The 22,652-nt window shown below is 44.7% G+C and overlaps 2 protein-coding genes across 6 annotated transcripts in view; one reads left to right on the top strand and one right to left on the bottom strand.

Moving 5' to 3' along the window:
* Positions 1 to 22,652, bottom strand: part of GOLGA5 (golgin A5) — a 496,232-nt gene that overhangs the window by 119,491 nt on the left and 354,089 nt on the right. The window lies entirely within an intron of this gene.
* BTBD7 (BTB domain containing 7) overlaps positions 19,492 to 22,652 on the top strand; it is a 75,660-nt gene continuing 72,499 nt past the window's right edge. The window contains exons 1-2 of one of the 5 annotated variants that reach the window (XM_083611349.1): positions 19,515 to 19,683; positions 20,448 to 20,686. The gene's annotated coding sequence lies outside the window, so the exon portion shown is untranslated. Of the gene's footprint in view, positions 19,684 to 20,390; positions 20,687 to 22,652 lie in introns of all 5 variants that reach the window. The other 4 variants (XM_083611350.1, XM_083611348.1, XR_014547500.1 and 1 more) reach the window with 4 other exon arrangements.

Here is a 22,652-nt window from a genome sequence, read left to right as displayed (position 1 = left end):
ACAAATGATCCCCTTGACCTCAATGGATTACTACTCGTGTGTCCTCAATTCAAGCGTGATCATGCTGGTAAAATCAGAGTTTTGTGTTTGCGCCTTGTCAAAATCTCTTTGGTGTTATCTAATGAACACTGGGTTGTTTTGCAGCCTACACTGAGGAGCACAGGCTTGAAACTATGGGAATCTTCCCATGGACCTAATAAGTCTGTAATCAGGCCGGCTGTGGTGAGAGAGCTATCCTACACCTAGGAGCTGAGCAGCTCAATATGAGATCAGTTGAGATACCCCCAGAGACTTTAACTGTAATCCTTGCGGAAGGCTGGCATTGAGTAATGATGACTTAAATGATTATGAGGGAGAATCCAGCATGAGCACAGCATCAACAAATACAGACTTCACCCTTTACTGACAATTCTAACAACTTTTTTAAACTCCTTCATTCTTTTTGGGAGATTCAGGACAAATAAAAGAAAGTACTTCTTCATGTAAGGTAAAGGTAAAGGGACCCCTGACCGTTAGGTCCAGTCGCGAACAACTCTGGGGTTGCGGCGTTCATCTCGCTTTACTGGCCGAGGGAGCCGGCGTACAGCTTCCAGGTCATGTGGCCAGCATGACTAAGCCGCTCCTGGCGAACCAGAGCAGCGCACGGAAATGCTGTTTACCTTCCCGCTGGAGCGGTACCTATTTATCTACTTGCACTTAGACATGCTTTCAAACTGCTGGGTTTGCAGGAGCAGGGACTGAGCAACAGGAGCTCACCCCATCGTGGGGATTCGAACCACCAACCTTCTGATCGGCAAGCCCTAGGCTCTGTGGTTTAACTCACAGAGCCACCCGTGTCCCTACTTCTTCATGTAGCAAATAGTTAAACTCTTGAATTCACCCCCACAGAGGTAGTGCTGGCCACCAAATTAAGTGGCTTTAAAAGATGATTAGACAAATTCAAGGCTATCAATGGCTACTAGCCACGATGGCTAGGCTGTGTCTCCAACTGCAATGCTTCTGAATACCAGTTGCTGGAAACCACAGGAGGAGGGAGGGTCCTTGTACACAGGTCCTGTGTTATGAAAGGGTTGGGCAAAGAGGAGTGATGGGAGGAACCAGTTAGGCAACCACCAAGGGAATAAGGTCTTGAGCCCATGGATTTGTGGTGGGACAACAATGAATGGTCAGAGAGTGATGAGAGAGAAGACTGGGAAGAGGGGGTGTTGGAAGCTGAAGAGTTAACAGGATTTAGTGAGCTGGGAGAATCTGTGACAGAATCAGAGACAGAAAATGAAGCACGAGGGTGGAAGGAGAAAGACCAAGAGGCAGAGATTATTTAGGCTGAGTCCTGAGTGCCTCCCCCTCCTGTTGCGACAAGCTCCCCTCCCTCCTTGTCTCCCAGAACCAGAAGAGACATGAAAAGGGCGGAGGATAGATTGGTGACATGCAGACACAGTCTCTGATTGCTTGGGGGGGGGATCCTGGAGAGGAGGGGATATAGGCAGCTGTGGGAAGGCAGGAAACTTCAGTCTCAGCAATTGCTTCATGGGGACAAGAACTACCGGAGATGTACTGCTGTGCTCATTAGGCCTGGCACTCCTGTTATTGTTTTTGCTAATAAAGAGTTAACTCCAGTTTGCACATTGTGATTTACTGCTGGCTCGCTCTTGACATCCTGCTTGTAGGCTTCCTGCAGGCATCTGGGGGCCCACTGCAGGAACAGGATGGGTCATTGGCCTGAACCAGCAGGCTCTTCTTTTGTCTCCTTGATGCATGACTGTTATTAACCCATTCAGTTAGGCTAGAATTCCCACTTCTAAGGAGAAACACTGAAGCTACCCAATAGTTCCATAGCTGCAATGGACACCTGCGCCAATCCACCTGGGCAAGGAAGGGCCAGGGCTCAGTCTAAAAGTGATACAGAAATGCTACTCATGATTCAAGACGAATGGTGATTTTTGCTGCAGATTGATATATGAGAAAATGCAGTTACATTTTTTAAAAATGCCAAAAGAAATGCTAAACAGAATTTTAAACAGTTATTGTCCGTAAGCGTTTGCGTTTTCACAAAGCAACAGTAAGCTCAGAACAACAGGCGCAGAACCTGGAATTGGTGCTTCTATTTTTAGCTGGTAGGACTTCAAGGTGACTTTATTTTCCAGGGCCGTTGATAGCAGATCTGAATCTGAAGCATCTCGGACGCAGAAGAATGTCTTCTACCTCATTCTATAGCTTGAAATATGGCTCAGGAACCATCCAGTTGGTCCGAGAATAGCCAATGAAAACACTGTTAAACCGATGACGGTTTCCTAAATCAAGGGAAAGAAGGGTCATGCAAGGCAAAACAGAGACGCAAGCGAGGCTGCCTGGGGGGGGGGGAGCTTTTTGCCTTACAGATACAGCCAACGCTATTGAACTTTTAAAGCTGTAATCTCAGTAATGTGATAGATGCAAAGAACCAACCACAGTGAAAGTTGATTATCCCACAAATCCAGTCACCAGCTGAAGTACTTCATGTCAACTGAAAAGCAAAGTGTGATTTGCCATTTTAGGTCACTATGGGTTAAAAATGGGGGTGGGGGATTACTTTCAAAGCTGCACTACAGCTTAGTGGCTTCGCTTTCCTTTCTAGCTTTTTGCACATTTTGAGGGTGTGCTGCCACAGCTAAGCAGAAACACAACCTTTTTGCACGAGATCTTTCACTGCTCCAGAGTTCCATATGCATGCAGATGGATACATGGAAACCGAAGCAGGTTTCCTTGCCATTGCCAAAACAAAAGAAAATGCATTGCTTTTTTAAAAAAAAGTGTGTGTGTTTGCAAAACAGTTGCACATGCTAAGTTAAATTTACATACTCAGTTTGAGAAATAATTGCTATCATTTAAGAAGAGATACAAGGCATCTCCTCAAGGAAGACTGTGACCACATGTGTGTCTGTTCAGTCTGCTGTTCAGGAGCTAGCTCAGTGTTTTGTTGGACTACAACTCCCATCATCCCTGACCACTGGTCCTGCTAGCTAGGGATGATGGGAGTTGTAGTCCAACAACCGCTGGGGAACCAAGTTTGAAAAACACTGTGCTCACTGTGGATGGGAAGCTTCAGGACCCAATAACTCATCTTAGGTTGTTCTGGGTGTGATTCAATTCATGAGTCCTGATAGTGGAAGCCCCTGCAAGGACTTACGCTAGCGCAATGGGGCTTCCCCCCTTCTGTCCCTGCACCCACTTCCCCAAAGTGCTGTGTGTCACGAGATCCCTCAGAACAGTGCACAGGGGGAGAAGAGGGAGGATTGTTCCATCTGACAGGCTGAAAATCATGTTCCATCAAAATGTGGAGAACTGAATTTAAGATTGAAAAAATTAGAAACGGAGAGAAATGAAATAGACAGATCCTTCCATCCCTAGTCTGGAGCCCCTCAATTAACTTAAGGGAGCTCATGGAAGGAATTCTTTCCCCCAGGAGCTCTTAGTCCTATTCCAGAGTGGTCAGGCATCTCCCCAGTGTATTTGGAGAGAGGCTTTCTGGGCATCAGAAAGGGGAGCTAGGAACAAGAAACGCTCCTTCATTAAGTTGTCTCAGGGATCCACACTCATACACTTGTTCTGATCAAGAGTAGGTTTTCAAGAGAGACAGCTTGCCTTGCCTGATAAATAGATCAGGATAACTCTCAGGTGACCTGCGTATTCAGCATTCATCCTGATTTGCTTGCACAAAATCAGCAAGCAGGTCATCCAGCATTGGCTATTTATTGACTATTCAATATGATTTGTTTTCAGGCAGGTTAGACAATGTTGCCTCAAGCAAGAGTTACGCCACACTTTCCAGAGCATTTTCCTAACACTTTTCTTCTTGCAAAAAGTCCAGTTCTAAGGGGGGAGCAAGTCTGTGGGGCAAGAGCTCCAAATAAACTTTCAGAGCCCCACCTGAATTTGCAAATGCGCAACCAAATTCGATCCAGAAACAGTGACAATCTCAAAACGCTTTAGGTCAGCTCCCATAATCCTTGACCATTGGCCATACTGGTTGGTGCTGATGGGAGTGGAAGTCCAGCAGCATCTGAAGTGTACCCCATTGGCTAGCCGTGCCCTAGACAACGAGGCGACAGACAAGAAGACAACTTACCAGGGGTCCTACTTTGCCCTTGGCTGGCTTGCTGTGGATGAGACGAAGGTTGCTGTTTGTGGACCTGATGAAGGATAGCAGCCCAGAAGAACGGAGCCGGGAGCCTTGGAGTGCAGCTAGAGCCATTGTCCAAGCGAGCAGGATGAAGAGTTTGATCAACAGACCTCTGCCTGGTTGGCAGCTCTGGCTCTGTTGAACAGAATGGTCTTCAGCAACAGGTAAGCAGGAAGCCCAGGAACTCAGTAGCAAAGATCTTGTACATTCAAGAGAGAACGTGCTTTCTAGCACATCTGCATAGTCTGCTGGTCAAGGAGGCTTCTGTTCTAAGGCTCGGCTCTGCTGTTTCCAAAGACAGACCTCTGGATCAGTCACCTCCCACAAGCTTATTTAGCAGTGTCAGCTGTTGTGCCCAAGGGATGAGAGGATCAGCCAGCTGCTGCTGCTGCTGCTGCTGCTGAGGGAGACAGTGGTACAAGCGAGATGGCTGGATAAAGTCTAGAGACAGGAGCAGTCAGCCAAATATGCTGGGACAAGGCTGGTTCAAGGGTAAGGGAGACAGCCAAAGTCAGGCAGACAAAAGACTGAGGTTTGCTCTGGGAGCTGAGGTCCCCTAGCAGCACCCACTGCTGCCCTTAAAAATGCTGTGTACATTTTCCACTGTTATCTCCCCCCCCCCATTCATTTTCACTTTTAATATTTGTCATCATACACAAATCATAATAATTTTACAAATAGGATTCTCAGAATCCCCGAACTTCCCTCCACTCCTCCACAGTTTCCCCAGATATTCTTTTCAAACTGCATCTTATCATATTCTCCATGTTTTCTTAAATCTCAATTTTTATCGTTATTCCCACTTCATTGCAAGTGTGTTTAAAATCCTGCCAATGTTTTCAGTTGTTTACAGTGTTCTTTCATGTAACTTTTTAGAAAATCCCCATTCTTTATTAAATTTATTGCCCTCTTGATCTCTGATTTTCCCAGTCAATTTTGCCAATTCAGCATAGTCCACCATCTTTATCAGCCATTCTTCTTTTGTAGGTAAGTTGTCCTTCCATCTTTGGGCAAGTAGCATCCGCACAGTTGTTGCAGCACGTTTCCCACTGCTATCACCCCTCCCGCGCCCCCCAAATCAAATAACCGATAATTAAAGCTACACGGTCAGCAAAAGGAGTAGAGAAGAGGAGTGAAATAAAAATGCACCTTTCTCAAAGTAGTGAAACATAGAATACAAGCAATACAAGGAAGACTAGAGCCCATTATGAGCTCCAGATAGAGCCATAACAGAATGGATTGATACCATTCTCTTTTATAACAAGAAAAATCGCCTTTACTATAATTGGCTCTATAGTGTGGAATACGCTGCCAAGAGAGATGCTTTAGTTGTGATTCCTGCATTGCAGGGGTTGGACTACGAGACGCTGAGGTCTTGTCCAGCTCTACAATTCAGCAGGCCGTCCTGTTCTAACTTTCAAACACCTTCTTTTAAAAATTCTATTCTACCAGGCCTACACAAGCAATTAAAAATACATCTTTTTTTAACATACTTGTTTTAAACTTTTCATATCGTACTGCATGGTTTTGTGTGTTTTTGTTGTGAAGCTCTTTGATATTTTAAAATGAAATATCAGTTTATTTGTATAAATATTTGTATAAATAAACAGAGCAAACTGTAGAGCAAACTTTAATTAATTTTTCGATCTTGGAAGCATCTTTGATCACTCTTACCCTCCATATTCTCCATATTCACCATACACTACGCATACCTTCTGGTACCAACATGCAAGGTCTTTCCAATGTGAATGTGAGGCTTACAGCCACCAGTAAATGACCCAGTAAATGTTTATTGCTGCCATCATAGGTGCCAATTCCTAGGCACCAAGGTCCCTTCAGGGTCCCCCTCCCCCAGTTGATGGGCACTACCATTCAAATTGCATGAAATCGTGTGCCCCCACCCCATTCCACCCCGCTCTGCCCCTGCCCCGCCCTTTTAGTGACGTCTTTTATGATGTTTCCAGGTCACTTCCTGGAACAGGTGTTGCCTTTATTGTTATTTTCTTTCAATCTCCAGCAAACCTGCCATCCTAAGAGGCTTGGTTTTCCTGGTTCATAAAAACGTTTGCTGTTAATGACTCGTAGAGCAAAGGCACCCCCGATACGCCGTCGGTTCATTTGCACTGCTTGCACAGAAGGAAAAGGGCAAGTTGTTATAAACCCTGGCTGGATTATCAAGCTCCCCCAGGAGCTTTGTTCACCATTTCCTCCCACTGTTTTGGTGAGAATGCTGGGAAGCGGTGACCTCTCAACACAGCGGAGGCTTGAGAAGCAGATTCCCAGGACTCTGCATTCTTGCATTTGATGATCGTTGACGTGCGGCTTCAGACGTTTTGATGCTTTGGCGGATGGTGCCATTAAGAGGAAGCTGACTTTTATTTGCTCAAATAATTGGCACACATTTAAAACGAGTGCTTTACTATTCTGTTACTTTTTCTACATTTAATTTCATACACAGAGTAGTGGCCACCAGTTTGGATGGCTTTGGATCAGGCTATCAGTGGCTACTCGTCACAGTGATTATTCTCTGCCTCCACTGTCAAAGGCCATATATGCCTCTGAACACCAATTTCTGTTGGGGAAAGTGCTATCACACCCTCCAAGTGTACCTATTTCCCAGGCACAGTCCCGGAACTACAGAAGCCACCCCGGTTTCTGATTTGATCCCGGAAAGCCCCGGTTTTCCTTTTTCCTCCCCTCCATGTCTCAGAGAACTATTAAAGGTGGTGTTTGTGTAGTGTAGGTGCAAAAAACGGAGTTCTGTTTATACTGAAAATAAAATTCCTGCACCAAATGAAGGAAATGGTGAAACCCTTCTTATAGTTTTGAAGGAAAATGTCACCAATCCACTTTAATTTATTTAATTCCAAAGCTTCAGCAGCCAACCATTCTTTAGGAAATGTGTGGAGTGCTTATTTCTGTATTGAAATGGAACATTACACTGTCTACCGAGAAGTAAGTCCCACTGTATTCAATGAAGCTTACTCCGAGGTAACTGAGCAAAGACAGTGTAGCCTTCCACTGCAATCCTAAGCATAACTAAGTCCCACTGAGTTCAACGGGATCCCTGCCTCTTCTGAAGTGAACAACACCAGGCAAATGCAGCTTGAAAAGCATTGCAAGGGGGGATGACCTTGCTGGCTTTAATGTGAACATACCCAGAGATCAAGGACACGTTCCATCCAGGCAAAATCAGGGTATAAAGAAAGGCCAGTAAGGGGTATGGCCTGGGGTGGGGGAGTCCTGAGGGCCAGAAAGAGAGGCCTAGGACTCAGCTACATTAGTAAAGAAACAGCAATTTGAATGTGCTATAAACATGCAACACCAGATGGAGCCAGAGAGCAGGAAAAATTTTAAACACGATTTTCCATAGGAATTTTTTTCTTTTGTTATAACAATCTAATTTCTGACTTACTTATAGCATTACCCCCCCCCACTCTTGTGTGTAGACCCCCCCCCTAGTTGTTCACCACCCCTGCCCTAAACAGTGTACTGGCTGAGATATCTAAAGGACCACCTTTGGCCAACTGAGGTCATCCCCTGAGGTCCTCCTCTGCGTACTCATTCCTTCTGAGGTCAGGTTGATACAGCAGGAAGGCCCTTTTCAGGTGGTCCATCCAAGTTCTGGAACACTGTCCCTCAAGAGATATACCCACCTGGTATCATATCTCTTCTTTTTAGGCACCAGGCACAGCCTCTCCTGCTCTCACATGTTTTTAAACAGTATTTAAGGGCCTATTTAGGGTTTTCCCATGCATGCGTGGCTGTTTCTGTCTTTGCGGGCTGTTTGGGGTTGTTTGTATGTATTGATTGCATTTACGCTGCAAGAGGTGGATCATAAAAATGATGAACAAAGGCGTACCTGATTGAGCAAGGCGTGAAGGGCAAATAGCGCTGGCTCTGCATACTGATCTCCTCTTTCCTGAACCAAGAACCTGAGGCACAGGCAAAAGCCCTCTTCAACCCTATTTTCCACAGTGAGAACAGTATCTGAAGAAATCTCTAGTTAAATGCCACAGTTCCTCAGTCTCATCCCGTAGGTCAGGAATGAGGAACAAGTGCCCCTTCAGAGGTTTTTAGGCTGCATCCCCAAGACACATTTAAAGCACTATTATGCCACTTTAATAGCCATGGCTTCTACCCTCATCACATAATTCTGGGAAATGAAGTTTGTTTAGGGGACTGGCGAATGAAACTCTGTGATGGGTAAGCTGGAGTTCCCAGGATTCTTTGAGGGAAGCCGCAACTGTTGAAGTACAGCTGGTGACCATTTTGTGTATGTCTGATTGACCTGGGACTACTGATGTGTGGGTCCTTTTGGACCCGGAAGAGGGCAGAATGGGGGTGTAATGTGGCGGGCGTATGCGTGCTTCACCAATGTGCGTGAGGGCCAGGAACGGAACCCCCGTGAAAATGGTTGTCGCCTGTAATAGAATACTGCTTTAAATGTATGGTCTAAATGTAGCCTAACTCCAACGCCCATCAGCTGCCACCAGCACAGCCTAACTGGAGAATTGTAACTGCATGTCAGTTGCTCTTTGCACTGGGAAATAGAACGGAGAGCATTGTGTGTGTATGTGTGCTGTGAGTCTGCTTTTCATATTAATCAAGGCTCTTCTCTCCTTGCATCCACCTACCCCTTCTCAACTCACTTCATCCTCGGATTAACGCTTTGGACCACGTAATCAAATTGCAAGACCGAAGTAAGTAGCTTGCAGACAGTTTCTTAATGTTCATGTTGTGATTTGCACCTAAACTAGAATTAACAAATAAATGTCAAGGCAGTTATAATCAGGGTGATAATTACAAGAGGAGCTAAATTTTTCAAAGTATTTGACTTAAATAAGATGGAATTTTAACTACTGCATTCTTAACTATAAGTTAAGAATGAAATAAATTGTGTCTGTGGCTGGAGAATGGCAACAGGTGAGATGAAAGTGGTTTGAAAGATGATTTGCTTCCAATAAACATGCACAGAGAGATAGCTCCAGGCTTGAGTGTGTGGGACTCCATCTACATGTGGGGTGGGACGCGCATGGATTGGGCTGTAATTGTACAAAATGAGGCGACAAGATGTTTCAGGCCATTCCTGACAGCAAATAAGTGCCCATCTTCAAACAAGCCACACACAACTTTATTTTGAAACACTTTACCATACAGAGGCATAAAAATGAATTTGAGTTGGGGCTGAAAAATGCTCCTAAAGCTGTCTTTGGCCATGTATACATTAACAGCTGGAAACACGGCAAGGTCATTTCCCCCTTCTGTACACATCAAAGAGAGGGTGGGGAGGTCACAACCTGATTTGTTTTTCTCCTCCGAACTCCAATTCAGTGAAGCTGTCATCTGCACATGTGCAATGGCTGCCTCAGATGTACACACCTCAGCTTAACTGCGGCTTACATTTTAGGTGGAAGCTGGTTTGAGGAAAAACTCACCAAGCGGCAGTATTTCTCAAGAGATCTGTGGGATTACTTACTTATTTAATTTATTTACTTACACACCCTTCATCTTAAGGTCCCATATGGATTGTGGCTAATGTTTTCTGTACTTGGCTCCAGACACCAGTGGTGGTAGCACATTGGAGCTGGAGTGAATTGTAATGTGTACATTAGGGAGGGAGCTCCACTACTTTTGCACCACACTTTCACCCTGAAAGAGTGCTTTTTGGTGCTGTTTTTTGATCACACGACTCACCATCCTGGAACATCCTGAATCTGCAAAGTTTGGGCGGTATGTTCTTGCTTTGGGGCTTTTGGGAGGTAAGAGTTCAACAACACACCACTCTGGTCTATCCTACCCTTGGGCTCTGTTTCTTCTTTGACTTTTCATTTTATGGTGCTTTATGGGTCCTTGCTCTGATTTAAAATTCTGCGCAGGGAAAAGCAAGAAGTGAATGTAACGGGTGAAGAATAAATACAGGCTGACTATCAGGGATTAAGCCAAAGGCTTTGCAGAAAGCATGCGTTTTGAATAATTACATGAAGCAAGAGAGTGTATTTTGTTGAATTTCTGGTATTTCTAGGTAGGGCTTGGAGGAACTGACAGCTAGATAGGTATATCCTTTGCCGTAGGGTTTGGCCTGTTTGTCTCTATATTGGACAAACAGGCCAAACCCTACGCCGAAGGATAAATGGACACAAATCTGACATCAGGAATCACAAGACAGAGAAGCCAGTAGGAGAATACTTCCATCTCCCAGGACATTCAATACAGGATCTCAAAGCAGCTGTCTTCTTACAAAAGAATTTCAGAAATAGACTTGAAAGAGAAGTTGCTGAATTACAACTTATTACTAAACTGAAAACTATGGAGAGACCTGGTCTGAATAGAGATATTGGATTCTTGTCTCATTACATATGCTAAAGCTATTTTTGGTCATCTGCATACTATCCCTTGCTTTTTCCTGTAGGACTAATTGCAGTCATTAACAGTTGACAACAGTTACCATACCCATTGAGTCAATCACCCATCTCCCACTACTCTTCTGAGAAAAACCCCGCTCCACCCTCCCACTATATATAAGGGTCTGGTGACTTCTGTTTCAGTGTATCTAAAGAAGTGTGCATGCACACGAAAGCTTATACAGTGGTACCTCTGGATACGAACGGGATCTGTTCCGGATCCCTGTTCGCATCCTGAAGCGAAAGCAACCCGCGTAATGTGTTCCATTACTTCCAGGTCGCCGACGGAGCGCAACCCGAAAGCGCTCAGCCTGAAGCATATTTAACCCGAGGTATGACTGTACCCCTGGGATGTGGGTAGCACTGTGGGTTAAACCACAGAGCCTAGGACTTGCCAATCAGAAGGTTGGCGGTTCAAATCCCCGCGACGGGGTGAGCTCCCGTTGCTCGGTCCCTGCTCCTGCCAACCTAGCAGTTCAAAAGCATGTCAAAGTGCAAGTGGATAAATAGGTACCGCTCCGGCGGGAAGGTAAACGGCGTTTCCATGCGCTGCTCTGTTTCGCCAGAAGCGGCTTAGTCATGCTGGCCACATGACTCGGAAGCTGTACACCGGCTCCCTCGGCCAATAAAGCGAGATGAGTGCCGCAATCCCAGAGTCAGCCATGACTGGACCTAATGGTCAAGGGTCCCTTTAACTTTCCCTTGTGACTGTACCCAGAACAAACTTGGTCTCTAAGGTGCTACTGGACAATTCTATAATTTTTTAAATTTCTTTCGACTGCGTCAGACTAACACGGCTACCTACCTGAATCTTGAATGCTGGAAGATTCAGGGCAGATTAAAGAAAGTTTCTCTTTATGCAGTGCATAGGAGAACTATGACACTTGCTCCTACAGGAGGGAGTTATAGTCACCAACATGGAGGATTTAAAAGAGGGTTAGACAGATTCATGGAAGAGAGAGCTATCAATGGCCATTAGCCATGATGACTACGCTCTGCCTCCACAGTTGGAAGGAGCAATGCTTTCAATACCATTTGCTGGAAACCACAGGGGGAAAGAGTTCTCTTGCGCTCAGTTCCATCAGACTCTTATTATGTTCTTAAGGCTGTTCCCTGCACTCCTGTGAATGCAGTAAGACGACAGCAGGATTTTCCGTTGGCTTAGAATTAAGTCCGTCTGACTTGATCAATAGTACCAAAACCAAACAGACAAAATGGCACAGAATCCTCTTGAAAGAGGAACGCACTCATCCATATCAAAGTTGGGATTACAAAAGATGAAGCTTATTAAATAACAGGAAACCTTTATGTTACTCATTTAGAAATCTGCTACACTGCTTTAATTTTCCATCCATCTTTTCAGCTGCCTCTTTAAAATGCTGCTTCCATCTCTGTTTTGGGTTATTGTTTTTAATTAGAAGCTTGGGCATCACACCCACTTCTTAATGTCCCGACTGCAGATGGCGCTGAATTATCACGCACTCAGAATACAATCTGGAGATCACAGCTAACAATTAACATGAGATGGGTGGAAAAGGAGGGAGAACAGAGGAGGCTCAGAAGTAAAGTGTTTTGAACAGTACGCAGATTAAATACGCTGCTCGGGCTTTAGGTACAAATAATTACATTCCAGCAAATGACATAATTTATAAAGGTTAAATTCCATTTACTTTGGCAAATTTGAGTTTAGAGAGCAGCTTATTCCAGGTTGAATGGACAGGCTGCTAACTCTTGCCAATTACTGATGTTCAAGCTGATCTATCTGCCTAAAAACACTTCTTTAGGATAGATATGCAGCTAGATCGTGTCCACATTAACTCCGAAATAGGTCCCAGATAAGAATACATAGTTATAGGCTTATTTTGAAATATGGGTCCTCTTCCTATGGAAATCTGGGCATTGTAGTTCTGTGAGTGTAGATTTAACAGAGAAAGGTCAATGAGCTTGCTATATGACAATTCCCAGCATTCTCTGGAGGAGGTTGAGAAAATTGAGTGAAACCCATCTGAGTGTAGAACCTAGACTTGATTTGTATCAGGACTTGACCCGATTCTTTGGACTATTCTTAGAATATGGAAATTAACAAATATAGGGAATATGTCTCTGACTCCATGAAGTGTATGGAGACCACACTAGAAACGCCAACTAATAACTAGCATTTATTTATTTCTGACATCACAAAAACCTTCAGCTGGTTTGGGAGCCTTGGGGGAAAAGGGACTTGTACCATGTTCCGTGCTAAACAAACTCATCTGACTTTTGGCCACAAGGTGGCAACAAGCACAAAATATTACGAATGTTATGCTCCTCCCTTTTTTTGGATTACAGTTTAAGTCTTAAACCAACATGATGCATAAAGATTGTGCCACCAGTCATTCAGTGGACTAACATGGCTTCCAGTCCATATGGAGAGATAATTGCGAGACAAAGTAAGCTCTTTTTGGCTGCTGCAATGAATAAGGGTGGATGTCTTCAGAATTTCTTGGCTTCTGCAAAACCTGCTCCCTTTTCTTGATCCCACTGGACTTCTTTCTGTAAAATCTGGCTAACGGAGCTAATACTGGTGCCAGATAGGATCAAGATGAATCGTAATAACCCAGCAAGCCTAAAATGAACTTCCAAGTTCAAGCACAGCCTTTAGTGCCTTGTATCATCTTTACTGGATCTTAAATCTGCTCCGTCAGTTTTATGTCAATTTTATGCAACAAGGGTTGCTAGCTGGTTTGAGAATGGGCTTGGTTATCCAGGACTGGCTTTGATGTAGTTATTTGTGTTTTCAATAGGATTTGTTATACAGTATATTTTACTGTTGTGCTTTTTGTTGTTATAAGCTACCTTGAGTTTCTTTGAAGATTAAGTGGGGTGTGCATTTCAAAAATAATGTGGGAAATAAATTAAACTAACAACAGCAAATATTGTGACACATAACATACCAGTGGGACTTAAAATATGTGGTTTGACATTTGGGTCACCCTTTCTACCCTTTTTGGAGGCACTCTCTAGATAGCTCTGCATGTCTTCTCAAGGACTGCTTCTACCCTGAGCAATTCACCACAGCTGAAGTCTCCTCAGCTGAGGTTTAGAAATCTTAGCCAGTCCCAGCCTTCAAAACAGGGAGGAGCTTTTCCTTGGACCATGAGTAAAGGAGGAGGTAAAGCATAACTTCTGCTCATCATATTACACGCCTACACCATACAGTAGAGCTTACCTTCCCAAATATCTACATATTACTGTTTTTAGAGGAGCACCAAACACAGGTGGCGCTGTGGGTTAAACCACAGAGCCTAGGACTTGCCGATCAGAAGGTCGGCAGTTCTAATCCCCGCGACGGGGTGAGCTCCCATTGCTCGGTCCCTCTCCTGCCACCCTAGCAGTTCGAAAGCACGTCAAAGTGCAAGTAGATAAATAGGTACTGCTCCTGTGGGAAGGTAAACGGCGTTTCTGTGCACTGCTCTGGTTCGCCAGAAGCGGCTTAGTCATGCTGGCCACATGACCCAGAAGCTGTATGCCAGCTCCCTCGGCCAATAAAGCGAGATGAGCGCCGCAACCCCAGAGTCGGTCACGAGTGGACCTAATGGTCCGGGGTCCCTTTACCTTTACCTTACCAAACAGTTAATGTGGCTCCACTGGTGATTAACAGAGAAGCCCCAATAACTCATAGGGCCCCTTCAGACTTGGTGTGCAGCTGTGTTCTGCAACACACCACTGATGCAATAATAGTTTGTTAGTAGTGGATTTACTGTATACTGGACTGTTCACACATAATTCCACTTCCCCAATGTTATCACAGCATTGCTGTTTGGAAGGTTGCTCTTGCACTACAGCACAACAAAAGGAGAACAAAAAGAATAATTCCAATCCTGGAACATTTGTGGTACCGAAAATTACAGGATTTCAGCAGGATGTTATGGGACACGCACTGCTTGAAAATGAGGCCTCTCAAAACTTCAGCAGGTACAAACAGTACTGCAGGCAGGAACTGTGAATAACTGCCCTGATACTATTATGAGCACAAAGCATCATGAATGCACAATAAAATTAACATATTGAGTGGCACCTATAGTTGTGTATGATCCATTAATGGTAACCGTCACTGGCTTCTCTCCCCCCCCTTTCTTTTGTGAATGTTCCCCACTCACATTTGTGTGTCTAAGGTTCCCCCCACCTGAATCTGAAGTTTGTGATGATGCATTGAAAAGTCCATTAGAAACATTTAAACACACACATTGCAACTTGGCCTTCTGATCTACTGACTGCAAGCCTGATCTTCTGCTCTGCTACACAGCAGTCCAAAAATAGACATGTCGGGCAGGTTGAGGGAGACAAGGCGTTTGCCGTGAGGCACATTCCGATTGCTGCAGGAAGAGTTATTGACCAATCTCCAGGTCCATGATTTCTTTTGTATGGCTGGTGCCAATTAGGACATGGCAGTCAAATTAGCAGTAGCTTCGCCTTGCCTGCAGTCAAGCAGGGATAAGGAGCAATTCTTGATTTTATTTAAGGACTTCAGGTTTGGGCCCAGGCGCCTTCAAGTCAAACTATGAACAATCTCAGCTGTATTGGATTTCACTGAGGTGCGGTTTAAGTGGATGATGCACAATTCATATTCCGTACAAAGGGAATGGCAACCACACCTAGACAGAAGGTGCTGATTCACTCTCCATATTTCGGTGAGCAGCCAACAACCTTCCCTCCTCTGCCTCCTCTCCTGTTCTAAAAACAGACCTGCATTCTAAGTTTTACCAGCTGTATTTCCCACCCTCCTCCTTCAACCTATAGTTTAGGCAGGGTTTTTTTCAGCCAGAACTCACCGGAACTCAGCTTCGGCAGCTCTCAGGTGGGTGCCATTGCCATTAGAAGAGAACAAGGTGAGAACAAGGAAACCCAGGCAACAGGACTGAATGAGACCCTCCAGGCAATTCTACCTGGCCCACACGCCACACCCCTCACTGGTCCATCCGTACACCCTCCTGAAGTAAGAACATCCAAAGTGTCCTTCCGGATCAGGCCAAAGGCTCATTTAGTCCAGTATTGATACTGTGATTGTTTTTAATTGTTTCTAACATATTTTTAAAATTGTTATAGTCATACCTCGGGTTGAATGTGCTTCGGGATGAGCACATTTGAGTTGCACTCCGCGGCAACCCGGAAGTAACGGAGCGCGTTACTTCTGGGTTTCGCCGCTTGCGCATGCGCACTCAAAATGATGTCACATGCATGCACAGAAGCAGCGAAAAGTGACGCGTGTGTGCGCAGACGTGCCGTTGCTGGTTACGTTTGCTTCTAGATGCGAATGGGGCTCTGGAACGGATCCTGTTCGCATCTAGAGGTACCACTGCACAGTGGAACCTCAGTTGTTGAACGCTTTGGAAGTCGAATGCTTCTGTTTTCGAACACGCCTCAGAAGTCGAACGGTTCCCAAGGCGCGTTTCTCCATTTTTTTCAATGGATTTTGCCAACTGGCAATTGCGCCTCGGTTGTTGAAAGTTTCGGAAGTCAAATGGTCTTCCCGAAAAGATTACATTTGACAACTGAGGTTCCACCGTACTTAATGTTTGTTTGACATGTTGTGAGCCACTTTGGGCAGTTTGCTAGGGAAATGGCACACAAATAAACTGATGATGGCGATTCTTTTCTCACAGGGGCCAACCAGGAGCCAGTCCACAAGCAAGACATGAGCATAACAGCACTTTCCTGGCTTGTGTTTCCCATAATTGGTGTCCACCTTTGGAAACAGTACTGTGTGGTATAAGTGGATGATGCCCAGAGTGGCTGGGGAAACCCAGCCAGATGGGCGGGGTATAAATATGATGATGATGATGATGTACAGAGATGGAAGGATTTGTCAGTGTTGGTTCTCTCAGTTTCTCATATTTCTAATATTAAATTCAGTTCTCTACATTTCTGCAGCAATTTGCAAAAAATAAATAAATAAAAATCTCATTAAAATTCTTCAGAATTTCCCCTAATAAACACAGTTTGATGCAGTTTTGACTAACATGCACATTTTCGGAAGCACTTTCACCCAATATAATGCATTTTTGTATGTTGTTTTCAAACTGGATAGAAGCTGTGGGGTGATGTGTGTGAGATTGACAGTCCACCAAATGTTTGAAGTGCACAGACACACCCAAGAATCCTGGGGACCTTTAACAAACTAGAGTTCCCAGGATTCTTGTAGGGGGGTGCTTTAAATATATTGTGTGTATGCAGTCTGTCAGTGTAGGGAACAAAATGAACTGAATTTAAACTGTTCTGTTGTAATAATCAAGTAATATTTGCAAGGGGCCTAGAGGAAAAACTTCCCAGCGCTTCAGTCAGTGTGCCCAGAGATCACCACTCAAGTCTCCTAGCTAAGAATGCACAGTTAGCACAGCAAAGCTCAGTAAATCTAGGTCTGTCTCACTACCTGCATTCAAGCCTAATTACTAGGGCTGTCAAGACATTGCTTTCTTGCTTTGATATACTGTCACAGTGATCTAAAAAACTGAACTGCCAACTCATCCAGGAAGAAGAAAAATGTGATGCTGAATTACACTAAAATTCTTTGATCCTTCACACCTAGTCACAGCATAGGTGGCAGAGAAAAACCAAATTAGGCAGTCTTGAGCAGAGTGAGTAAAATGACAGGTCTGTGAATGATTATGGCACCAAGACTACAGACTCCAAGTGCTGTTTATTTTTCAGAATGGATACCTAACACTCTGTGATTCTCCATTCAGTGGTTGCCTTGTGGTTATTGGCTGAATGAAGACCACAGACAGCATGCTTTTGAGAGAATGAGCTATCTTTTACTTATATCTCTGCAGCACACAGCACAGAGGAACCTTTACTCCAAACTGCAGGCATTGCTTAGTTATAAAATTTTCCAACCGTATCCTACAGATGCACTTTAAGATGTTGGCATATAAAACAAAATGATGCCGAATATAAGGTCTTTCCAGGTAATAAATTTCTATTGGTACCAGTGCTGGTTTTGAAGTCTTGAGTTCTGAATGATAAAATGAATGTCAGCAGTTATACAGCTTGATTCTGTGTACATTTACTCAGATTTATCACAACCCTCAACTGAAATTAAGGCTGCAATCCTATGCATACTAACCTAGGAGTAAGTCTTATTTTACAGTGCAATCCTATACATGTCTACTCGGAAATAAATCCTATTAAATTCAATAGGACTTACTTGCAAGAAAGTAATATTGGGACTACATTCATAGGCTGCAGCCCTGCACCCACGTACTGGGGGAAATCTCCATTGAACAGTGGGATCTGCTTCTGAGTAGACAAGCATAGAATTGCACTGTAAAATAAGGCTTATTCCTGGACAACCGCGCACAGGATTGCAGCCTTAATTTCAGTTTTGTATTTCTTACTGCTGTTAAGCAATCCTTTTGGCCTAAAGACTTAAGCAAAATGTTTTGTTTGATTGGCCTCTGGATTTAGGATGCAACCACACAGCTACCTAACATATGCAAAGACATGTCTTGAAACAGCCGGACATGGAATCTATTCATACACCCTGGAAGGTAAAAAGAAAAAGAAGAAAAAGTAAAGGCACAAGGACCCCTGGACAGTTAAGTCCAGTCCAAGGCGACGATGGGGTGTGGCACTCATCTTGCTTCAGGCCAAGGGAGCTGGCATTTGTCCACAGATAGCTTTCCGGGTCATGTGGCCAGCATGACTAAACTGCTTCTGGAGGCAGGGAGTTTATCTGTAGGTGTTCCCAGAACCCTATGATGGGCAGAGCCAACTAATTCTAGTTTTGCCCCCATCATCCTCCCTACAGAGTTCTACAAAGGCAACACTGAGATTGAGGAGGAAGCTGAAAGCCATTGTCATCCCCTGCAATGGATGTTAATTAAGAAGGCAGGCAGGTGGGGTTGGTTAGAGGCAGACTGCAAGGCAGTGCCCCATTCATCCTAATGGGCCAGCCTATAGTCCCTGTTTTAGAACATGACACCATCAGTGAACCTGGAAGTCCTGCTCTGAAGTTTGGACTAGCAGTTAACCCGAGAGCTGGCAGCTTGTGGGTGGCTCATAGGTGTCACATGCCTGATTTTCTTAAAAAAATAAAACCTCATTTAGGAAGCACTTTTAAATTAAATATCTGCTTCTACCTGACAATTTACTTCCACCAATACCTGGCATGAGAAGAGAAGACTCCCTGGAAAAGACCCTGTTGTTGGGAAAGATGGAGGGCACAATGGAAGGAAGCTTATATTACACTTATACCGAAAACAGAGTCTGAGAAGACACAGCTTAAGAATTACCGCCCCATATCTTTGCTTAATGTGGATTATAAAATTTTTGCAGATATTTTGGCTAAAAGACTAAAAAAGGTACTAGTAGAAGAGATACATAAAGATCAAGCGGGCTTTCTCCCGGGTAGACACCTGTCTGACAATACGAGAAATAGAATTAACATTTTAGAAAAATTACACTTCTTCTTAACCAGAAACTGTTAACCTGAAGCACCACTTTAGCTTATGGGGCTCCTGCTGCTGCCGCGCCGCCGGAGCACGATTTCTGTTCTCATCCTGAAGCAAAGTTCTTAACCTGAAGCACTATTTCTGGGTTAGCGGAGTCTGCAACCTGAAGCGTATGTTACCCGAGGTACCACTGTAAACGACTAAACAACAAGAAGAGCGGCGCACAGTGAGCCCTTTGCGCGCGGGAAGCCCCTCGTTCAGCCCCCAGGAAGGGCTGGGAGAGAGAGCGAGACTCCGCCTCTGCCTCAAACCCCGGAGAACCAGCGGCCTGACTCGGCGCAAAGCATTTCCCTGCGTTCCGACGTGCGCAAGAAACCCACCCATCGCCTCTTCGCGGGCAACTTCTCCTTGCCGCTTCCCTCCCTCCCTCCCTCAGCGCACCACGTGTCCAGGGCGACGCTGCGCATGCTCCGTGCTCGCTCCTCCCGCCCCCCCATCTCTCCCGCTCCTCCTCCTCCTCCTCCTCCTCCCGAACGAGTCTGGCCGGAGTCTGTGGCTCAAAATGGCGGCCGCGGCGGCGGCCGGAGCAGACCGAGGAGGGGGTAGTAGCGAGAGCCGCTGAGGCGGGCCGGCCCCTGCAGCCCAGCCGGAGATCATGGAGGCTCCGGGCTGCAGCTGAAAGACGCGCTCGGTGAGAGCAGGGAGGAGGGGAAGGGGGTCCGAAGGGGCACTTGCGAGGCGTGTGTATGGCGCGGAGGGGGGGTTGTTATGTAGCCCCCCGAATCTCCGCTCCCTTTCCCCGGGCCCTGTGGGGGATGCCCCGCTCCACCGCCGCCGTCCTCGTCCTCCTCCCTCCGCTGCCTCTAGGCACCTCCCGGAGTCCTACCCCTGCGCTCCTGTCCCCGGTGTTTGGGTGGCAGCGAGTTCCACCCCGGTCCTTCCCTCCCTCAAAACCCAGGCGAGGGTCTGGGGAGACAGGCGACCCCCCAAATGCCCGAGGCTCCCGGCGAGCGCTCGCCTCTCTTCTTCCGACGGCCACTTTACTTCGCCAGGCACACTTCGGAGCCCCGGCGGTGCGCTCCTTGACAGCTTCTTTCTTTTTACTCTTGTGGCGAACGCCCGCCCTTTGAATCTTCGCCTTTTTATCCTTTGCCTCTTTATCCCCCGGGGTGACCCACAAGCTCATCCCCCCACTCCCTTTCACGTCCTCGGGCTTTGCTTTTTTGCCCGGCTCCCTTACTTTCTTAAAGGGAGATGGGTCCTGAGCATTTGACATCCTAAACTAGGGTTTGGTATGCTAATTCTTTCTTTCTTTCTCTTTCTCTCTCTCCCTCCTCCCCCCACCCCTCCACAACTTTCCCCTTTTCGGTATCCTTTGCAATAATTCGGGATTCATAGTGTTCGAATGTGGACCTGGGTCCAAGTTTTCTCTCTCTCTGCTCTGTACTTGCACAGGCTCTTCTTCCTTACTCTTTTAAGTTGGCACCGAAGTGCCAAAGCAGAGAGGTCTTCCCAAAAGGATATGATTTGTAGTGGGCCTTCCATAATAACATCGCAGCACAGGAAGATCCTGCGCCCGCTTGCATTCTTTCGTCTGTCTGAAGAAGTCTGTAGCCTTAACACAGGCACATTGGACTAAGCCCTATTGAACGTAGTGGGATTTATTTCTGAATAAACACAGACATGATTGTGCTGTAAGTCTGCAAAGAAGTGGCATGGAAGATTCCGAGTGTGATTTGTGTGTTCTGGATGTGTGTATCCAAAATGCATCCCCCCCTTTCCTATTCATTTGTTCTCTTTCCTGTGGATTTAAGCTCAGAAGCATTAAGCAACTCATTATTTCTCAGTTCAGGTTTGCTTTTTAGAGTTGTGAAAATGAGTGATAAATTGTAAAAAAAAAAAAAAAGTAGACAGCTCAGTGTTTACTTGGAGCGAGTTTATTCTTTTAACCTCCCTGACAGAGGTAATTGTGTTTCTTCTAGATGACACTTCATTAGTTTTGCTTGTGTATGGTACAATAATGGTCTTGCTTAACAGCTTTGTGGTAATAACAACCATTTCACATCACAGCTTGGGTATTCTCTCTCCAGGGAGGCCAACATCTAAACTGAGAAAGTTTAGATGGCAGTGCAAAGACTGGTAAGATAGTTAGAGTTTATCTGAAAAGTGCTGGTGGCGTTTGGAATGGATATGGAAGTTGTTGATCTCTGTGCAGTATTTGTTAGGTTTTTTTGTTTGTTAGCAGACTTGGCCATTACTAATTAAAAGTTGGGATAGAGATTGAATCAATACACCACACCATGGAGAGGAACTGCTGAGTTCAGTGATTAGAAATCATTTAGTATGTACCATGTAATAAGCAATTACAGTCCAAAGTGTAGTGTAGAGAGAGAATCTTACTTAAAGCTTTTCTGCCTGTTGTGGACTTCAGAAGCACTGCAAAACCGAAGTCCCCTACCCTATTGATGCTTGAGAGGGCCTTATAGAGACTGACTTATTTATTTATTTACTTATTTATTTATATGTTTTTTTGCTATTCTCTCACTGGTGAGGTGCAATATATATGAAGCTCTAGTGCTACAATTTCAATTGTTTCAGGATCTCTTGGATCAGCTAATTTTTCACAAAGGTCACACTGTAGTACACTTATGTCACTGAATTAATCCTATCTTTGTCTATAGAGCTTTCTTGTTCTGTGATCACATAATATTTTTTTCTTCCTTGAATCAAGGTTCTAGGGTGACTTTTCTCATTTTGCGCAAAGTTTCTCATCCGTATCTGAGGCAGACTCTCTGTAGACTCTTGAGATTCTCAAGCATGAAAGGCAATACAGAAAAGCGGGCTATTATGCTGTTAGCATCCAGAAAAGCCGGGAAGGCTTATAGATGCAGACTGCAGATATAAACACCTTTTGGAATAGAATGGTGATGATACAGTTCATTTCTCTTGTACTGGATAAATTTTGCTGCAACATGATTTTTTTCCTGGGTGTGTAGTGGATAACACAATTACCAGTAGCATTTTCCATTGTCATTTATTGGAAGTAGTTAAAATATTTCATTCAGTGGAGCAGCTGTGCTTTGTGTTGCTGTAATTCTTGCTCCCTTTGTAGTCTGCATTTATTAGTGGCCACTTTGTCTGTGCTCCCTAGATATAGTTTGATTTAAGGTGTTTTTTATATTAGAGGTTTTATATACGGTATTTATTGAAGATGTGGTAGCTGTCTGCAAATGTTAATTAATTCTCTCACCTTCTGTGTAACAGTAATTGAGTGCATTTTACATGGTAGATAATTTTTTTATCTAGTAACTCTTTTTCTACTAATCAAGTTCTTGTTTGTTAAACCAAATCACATTTGTTTCCTAGGTAGGAATTTGTTGCCATGAAATTATTTCTGATAGTAAACTACACATTGAGAAAAGTGTGTCCAAAGAGCTTTTTAACAAACTCAGCATATCAACTCCGTTCAGAGATAGTGCTTTTGCACAGTTTAGGAAATACTCTTATAGCTCTTTATGCTCCTTCATCCCTGGTTTCATAGAATCGTAGAGTTGGAAGGGACCCCAAGGGTCATCTAGTCGAACCCCCTGCACTGCAAATCCATGACAGATGACCATCCAACCTCTGCTTAAAGATCTCCAATGAAGGAGATTCCACAAC

This window comes from Podarcis filfolensis (genome assembly GCF_964270895.1).
Source record: "Podarcis filfolensis genome assembly, chromosome: 1".
Lineage (NCBI taxonomy): Eukaryota > Metazoa > Chordata > Lepidosauria > Squamata > Lacertidae > Podarcis > Podarcis filfolensis.
Note: the sequence above shows the minus strand (reverse complement) of the source record. Positions and strands in the feature narration are given on the sequence as shown.